Source organism: Teleopsis dalmanni, chromosome 2 (genome assembly GCF_002237135.1).
Source record: "Teleopsis dalmanni isolate 2A chromosome 2, ASM223713v2, whole genome shotgun sequence".
Taxonomy (NCBI): domain Eukaryota; kingdom Metazoa; phylum Arthropoda; class Insecta; order Diptera; family Diopsidae; genus Teleopsis; species Teleopsis dalmanni.
In genome coordinates this window covers 235,190,934-235,199,156 of record NC_051847.1, presented here as the reverse complement: position 1 = coordinate 235,199,156, position 8,223 = coordinate 235,190,934, and positions in this window count along the sequence as shown.

Below are 8,223 nucleotides of genomic sequence, written 5' to 3'. Positions count from 1 at the left end.
CATAAATAATCTATACTTGTACTCATGTTTCCGCTTAACGAATTCATACAATATATTTATTTCGGTTTTCTTCCACAATTGATATGCAAAATAATATGAATGTATGACATTTTCAAATGTTTGGTTTATGAAATGGGACAAAGTGCAGTAAACAACATTAAAACTAAAAAAAAAACAGATATAGGACTAAACAACATGCGCCACTTTATAAAACTAAGCTTAATGAATAGTATCACTAGAAAATTATAGCTCAATAGGTCATAAGAGCAGGCTTAAGTCGCTGCGAAATTCCTTACTTTGTGTTAGTAGTGTACCTTCATCTCCTTGTTGTCACACATGCAAATAATATCGACATTGCAGCATCTCTTGCATCGACGCAGTATATATTTATACCATCCTCTTAAAAACAATTATTGGAGTATATTAAATTTACTCATATTTTCGACCAAAGCTTTCGAACTTTCTAGTGAGCGGACGTGTTTTTAAGCCGGTCTCGGAAAAATTTAAATTTCAGTATAAAAACAAGTAAATAACAATCACTTTTAAAAGAATAACTTTTGTTATTAATACAAAAATAAAAAACAGAAAATTCTCGGACAAAAAAACAATTCCTAAAAGTTAAAAGTGCATAAAATATTAATTTGAAAATAGCGGCGCGCTTTTTGATTTTTGTTGATTTTTGCACAACTTTAATAAAAAAAAAACTGAAATAGCAGAGACAGCAAATTATTTTTCAAACCTCAAAATAAAAAAAGTGAGTAAGCATTCAAACAAAATATCAGTGCGGTTTTGTGTATATATAAACAAAACAAAAAAGAACTGATAGATACAGCTATTATTTTATTACAAACGTATTCCACAAAAGCTGTAATTGGAAGCCCGCAATTCATCACAACACAACACACCATAACAAAGCACAACAAAACATCAAATCCACAACACTTGCTAACATTGGAATTTGGATTTTAAAGTTATTTATTTTATTAATTATTATTATTTTTATTATTATCAATTTTATTATTATTATTATTATTTTTATTTTTATTTTCCTTATTATTACTATTTTTTTTATTTATCTATTTAATTATTAGAATATAAAGTATAATATTTTATATATTTCCATTTTCACATCTTCATTTTTCTTTTTTTCTGCTTTATATTAACTTAATTTAATTTTACTAATATTTATATATTTAATTTAACTTAACATCAATTTATTTTAATAGTAGATAAATTAAGTAAATCTTATAGCACACCTGCTATTTGCATATATAACCACGTATGCAAATGAGCAATCAAAATTTAGAGAGAAAACATACGACAAGCATTCCAAGTAAACGTAATGCTTATCTGGTAATAGACGCACCGAATACGTTGCCTCTGAAAATTACACAAATTGATAAAAGCTTGTCAAACATTGCGCCTTCAGCAGCTTCGCTTGCATTTTCCGACTTAGCAAGTCCAAGAAATAAAAAAAAGGTCCAAACAGGCATGAAACGCTATGTAAATATGAAACGAATACTTAGTCCACAAAAAAGCAATTCAAATGGTTCTAAAATAACTAAAACTATCAAAGATAGTATACCTACAAGCATTCTTTCTGGGAATAGATTTGCTGAATTAGCTGAAACTACCTGAAATTATCAAATATTTTAAACCGTCTCCAATCTACCTGCGTGAACTCCGCTCAAATAACCTAGTCACACTCCTTGCTCATCTAATTGGAAATAATAGGTTACATATTGCTTCTATAACCACGGGCAATATACACGAAACCAAGATCCAAATTGACACCGAAAACAATTTTAGGGTCATAACTAAACATATAGATAATAGCAAGAAAAATTAATACACATACCAACTGAAGAGTAGTAAAAGCCTTGTTGTCGTCATTAAAGGTATTGAATCAGATGTAGAACCCATTGAGATATCAAACTCTCTAAGCGAAAAAGACTTTAGCCGTAGAGCATTTATAAACATAGTTAACAAAGATAAAATCCCACAACCCATGTTCAAAGTTAAACTTCATCCGGAAGCTGCTAAGGTTAAAAAAAATGAGAGCCATCCCATTTACAACCCACAGTATTTAGCGTTGAGGAGCTACATAAAAGAAATGGTCTAGTGCAATGCACAAACTGCCAAGAGTATGGCTATAAATCATATTGCACTCTTCATACAGTGTGCGTAGCTTGTGGTGAGCTTCACCATAGTTCCGAATGTGATAAAAAAGCATTAAAGGATACCAACTCCAAAAAATGTAGCAACTACAATGGAAATCACACTGCAAACTACAGGGGCTGTCCTATTTATAAAGAACTGAAGCACAGGTTAGCTCTGCAGAAAGAAGCGCTGCGTAAACCTACAAGAAGCAACCCCATCAAATTAGTTGAAGTACCCCAACCTTTAACTTCTAAACCTGTTACACCAGGTGTTTCATATGCTAATGTCGTTAAATCTGACAAGCAACAAGCCCTTCCAGTTCAAAGTAATAGTTTGGAAATGATGATCTCCACTCTCACCCAGAGCTTAACTCAGTTCATGTCAATCATGCAAACTACTCTTAACGAGATAGTCAAAATGCAAAGCCAATTAACGCAAATGTTTTTGTCTAATAAATGAGTACTTTAAAAATTTGTACATGGAATGCAAACGGCTTAAGCCAACATAAACTTGAACTCACAAATTTTATGTCCCGAGAAAGTGTGGATGTAATGCTTTGCTAAGAAACACATCTAACAAACAAAAAATTTTTGTGTATTCCTGGTTATTTATTCTATAAAACGAATCACCCTCATAGAAAAGCATATGGTGGTACAGGTATTTTGGTAAAAAGGCGTATAAAACACAATTTTCTAGATACATATGCTCATACTTATATGCAAACCACATCAATATACCTTATACACAAAAGAAAAAATTTAACTTTGTCGGCTATTTACTGCTCCCTCGTTCAATATTACTGAGACCCAATTTACAGATTACTTTTTAACAGGAAACTACAATTCTAAGCACACGTAATCTAAAAGGCTCTGTAATCCAAAAGGTAAATAGCTTTACAATTTCATTCTAAATAGAAAAAATGCGCTAGACGTAATCTTTCCTGCACAGCCAACATATCGGCCTGACGATAACAATAAAATACCAGACCTAATAAACTTCGCCGTGACCAAAGGCATAAGCAGAAATGTTATCTCAACATACACAAGCTGCGATTTGTCTTCTGACCACTCTCTAGTTACATTTTGCTTACTTGATAATCCTCAGTTATATAACTGTTCCTATAGCCTTATAGGTCCTAGAACAAACTGACTTAAATACAAAAAGTACATTAATTCACACATACACACAAATTAGAAAATAATATGTAAGTCTCAACTTCGGTTTTAAACTCAATTCTGCTTTCAGCAGCAGAAAACTCCACTCCTAAAGGCAATAAATTTTACAGATTCAATAAAGTACTTACAAATAGTGACATAGGGAATTTAGTTTTACAAAAACGTAGATTAAGGCGTGAATGGCAAAAATCTAGGTCCCCTTCAGCGAAAAACTTATTTAAAGAAGCCCAAAGGAGACTTAGATCTGCATTAAGTAAGGAAAAAAAATCAGGCAATATAATTATATTCAAAACCAATGACCAAATGGCAAAAACCATTCATCCTTGTGGAATGCTAGCAAAGGTATAAATTTCCCCATAGAATCCAATTCTCCAATAAGGAACTCTCAAAAACTTGGCGCGAAGTGATGAAGAATCCACGTGCACCATCTATTGACATGCATATCACGGCCAATTATCTTGTTCAAATAATCACAAACAAGTTAGATTGCAAAAAGGCACCGGGATATGATAATATCTCACCCAATATGATAAAAAAACTTACCCCTTTAGGATAAAAACTTTATCACAAGACTTTTTAATGGTATTATTAAATTTGATTTTTACCCAACAGAGTGGAAAACATCCATAATTATTATGATTCAGAAATCAGGTAAAGGTCTCACGCTTGCCTCTTCATACAGGCCAATAATCTTACTGCCATGCCGTTCTAAACTATTTGAAAGAGCACTGCTTTTAAAGCTAAAACCATTCCTTGACGTTCAAAACCTAATACCCTCCAACCAGTTTGGTTTTAGGGAAAAACATGGAACTATTGAGCAAGTGAATCATATAACAAATGAAGTAAGACACTCATTTGAGTTCAGAGAATATTGCTCCGCGGTATTTCTCGATGTAAAACAAACCTTTGACAAAGTATGGCACAATGGATTCCTATAAAAGATACACTGTTCATTACCTGCAAATGTCCACTCAGTTTTAGAATCGTATCTGCATAATAGAAGCTTTAAAGTGAAATGTAAATCATATACTTCTAATAATTTCCTAAAAGAAGCTTGCGTTCCACAAGGAAGTGTTCTTTTCTCTATCCCGTATGTACTTTACACATCTGATATCCCAATAAGCAGCTCAATCGTCTCCACAACGTTTGCTGATGATACGGCAATTTTATGACGAAACAAAAACACTGTGTTAGCTTCAAACCAACTTCAATTCCACTTATTTCGGGTGGAGAAATGGTTGTCAAAATGGCGAATTAAAACTAATGAATTAAAATGTTGACACGTCACTTTTACCTTAAATCGGAGTATATCTCCAACAATTTCACTAAATAACATTTCCATACCACAAGCAGATAACAAAACGTACTTAGGTATTCACTTAGACAGACGACTAACTTGACGTAAACATATTGAAGCCAAAAAATTTAGATGAAACTCCAAGCCTCTAAGTTTGATTAGCTCATTAACAGCAGTTCTTCCCTGCACCTAGAGTATAAAGTACTCTTGTGTAACAGCATCATAAAATCAATATGGACTTATGGTATCCAGCTATTTGGTAATGCTAGTGCTTCAAATATTGAAATTGTACAAAGAGCTCAGTCAAAAATACTAAGAATAATCTCTGGTGCCCCGTGGTATATAAGGAATGAAAGTATCCACCGAGATTTACAAATTCCCCTAGTTAAAGATGAATTTGACTATATAAGAAAAAAATACAATAAAAGGCTGAAAGAAAATGTTAATCTCACACTTCTATCCATTACTTTCCGCCTAAAAAGAGCTGATCGTCCAGCCATTAATTAATATTCAACAGCTTGAAATAATAACCGCACCTTTCTTTTTAGTAATCTGATAAAGTTGAGCCAATTTCTTAAGTAACCACCTCATATTCACTCCAATGAAACTTAACCAATTAGTCTAAGTAAGGTTCGTGATATAAGGTTTACTTATTTTATTTTATTTTATACAATGTATAATTAAAATAAAACTTTGTAACATTATGTAATTAGTTATAAGATTTTACAACTTATTGTTAGTCTCATTTTAAGAGAAGATGCAATAAATAAATGTATGTTTTAAAAAAAAAAAAAAAAAAATTTTCGACCATTTGGAATCTCTCTCTCTCTCTGAACAAAACCTCTTAAATAATTCTGCTCCTCACAACAACAATGCTCATACATTAAATTGCAACTTAGAACCAATCTGCCCTGTTAATGAAATATTCTGAATCTGAAAAATCTACATGTGGAATGTCCGCAAGTCTGAATAATTCAGAGATTCTCAGAGTGGAATATATTAATTTTTGCAAGATCTATATAAAGGGTGGCATAGAAGGTTTTCTGTTTATCTTTTCTTTTTTCTCCTGTGGATCAAACATTTTTAATCAAGTGTGATAGCTGATTCGTTGATGTAGCCACTAAACTATCAACAAATTCACAACTATCACTTCTTCGATTTCAACACTGTCCAGTAGTATTATTGTTAGCGATTTGTTGTGACCTGGAGAAAAAAGATATCTTATTTAAAGTCTTTGTTCTTTAAATATTTTTTTAAACAAAGTGTAATATCAAATTTGAAATATTTTTATGTGTAAACAATTTTTAGATTCAAAGCTTCAAAATGATTCATTAAAAAAATAAATTTGCTATTATTTCTCTTGATAATATAAGAATTTATTAACGAAATAAGTTTTCATATTCATAATAAACATCTGCCAAGAAAAAGTAATTAAAACAGTTGATGTTTATTAATTTACAACTACAAGTCTTTGAACTCTATGCACTCCTCGTATAGAAGAAACAGCTTGACTGACCCATAATTAATTCTTGTTATATGCAATATTTATTATGTGAAACGGAAATAACTTCCACCTTTCCCAAATATGACAAGACGAAGTTCTCCAACGATTTTAGAATGCATTTTAATTTATCTTATCCATTCTGTCTGTTCTTACCCAAGTTACTTCAGAACAGCTGCATCGTTATCAGGATATTAATATCGTCGAATTAACAGAAAAATGAGCGATTTTTATTCTGCCTGCAAATAAATTCTAAACTCAAGCGTGACCGCGCCTTTATTCCTTGAGTGCATAAATTCGCTACGAAACACTCGAAAGGGTTTTTTCCCCGATGACGCAGGATAGAACAGAAGCAACAGACAGGAGTTGAGAATAAATTATCGGTGATTCAATTTATTGCTTGTTGCGGTTGGAAACGTAATAAAAAAGAAATTACAATTTTTATGAGTTTTTATTGTTTATTGGAAAAAAGTTCATAAAAATAATAAAAAATGCTTTGAATGATATTAATTTTAAACTATAATCTGTTTTATTTTTCTTATTATTTTTCTTATTACACTTGCAGATTCAGGAGGATGACTATCTTGGGACTCCATTTGGTTGGAGATCACTTGGTAGCTAAGCTCAAGCTGAATGAGCTATTTGGAATTATAAGAGATGCAGTTATGCAAACGGAAGTCACTTTGGCTTTAAGTCAATAATTACATCCGTGAATCGAATGACGAAAAAGGACTCATGTCGTTTTGTGGTCTACTTCGGCTAATTCTTCACTTCAGTGGGACCACTTGATGGACGGTGCGCTGTTCCCACGTCCCACAATATATACATTTTGTTTTAATGTATCTATGAATATGAATTATCTATGAAAATTAAATAAGTAACTAAATAAAGTTTGCATTGTTTTCAAATTAATTAATAACATTACACGACCATTATGTTATAACTATAAATGAATATAAAATTTAACTAAATCTTTTAAAAGATTTAGAATTTGGAATTTATATTGATTAATATTATATAGACCAATAAATGGAATTTTATGTAAAAAAACGTACAAGTAATCCTGATTGGTAGTTAATATATAATAGTTGAATGCATTGAACTTGCATAATAAGAAATCTTTGGGAATCTTTTTGAGAGTCTCAAAGAAATATGCTTTACGAGTTGCTACTGAAACTATCATTCCATACTGAAATTATATCATCTATTTGACGAATCTACCACCTTTTATATATCAATTAAAGGTGATTTCGAGACATTCTTTAGGAAGTAACATGTTAAGTGATTCTCTCTGGTTTTAGGAAGAATATAATTTAGCTCGATACATTTAGTCCAGCATTTTTCTAATTTTCTTATTCCCTCCAAATAATAGATTTTCTCAAAGCTCTCAAAATACGCGTTTTTTTTCGGTAATGACTTCTTCATTCGACTCAAATCTCTTACCGCCCAGCCATTTCTTTAGGTTTGGAAATAGAAAAGAGTCGCAGAGGGATTAACTACAATGATTATATTTCAATCATTTAAAGAATTAATAATTTATAATCGTATAAAGTAAATTTACTTATTGTTGTAAAAGATATTGTTAACAATTATATGAACTATTTGTACGTAAAAAACCAATCAGATTTGACCCACTTATAAAATGTCAAAGTATCAATTGTAAAAAATAATATATACCTATATATTTAATTATGGTTTATAACAAAATTCTAGAAATCAATAAATATTTAATATTTTAATCTGAACAATTAGTGAGTATTTATTACTTTATAAAATATTCTGACATTATCAACAAATCATATCAACAATTTGTTTGAATAACTGAATTTTTTTAATTTATTTAATGAAAAATAATATCAAATTTATATTGGATATATGTAAAAGTATTTTGCATTTATGTATTTCATTCACAAATGTTTAATATAGAGAATTATCAACACATCAGCAGATTTTCATCATTTAAACAGATTTGTAAATGATTTGTGGTTTACAAAATAAAAAAATTAAAGGAAAATCCGTTTATTGTGTAGATATGCAGGATTTCATTATTAATTTATTTGATTTTTACTTAATGCAATTTAATTTTTTTA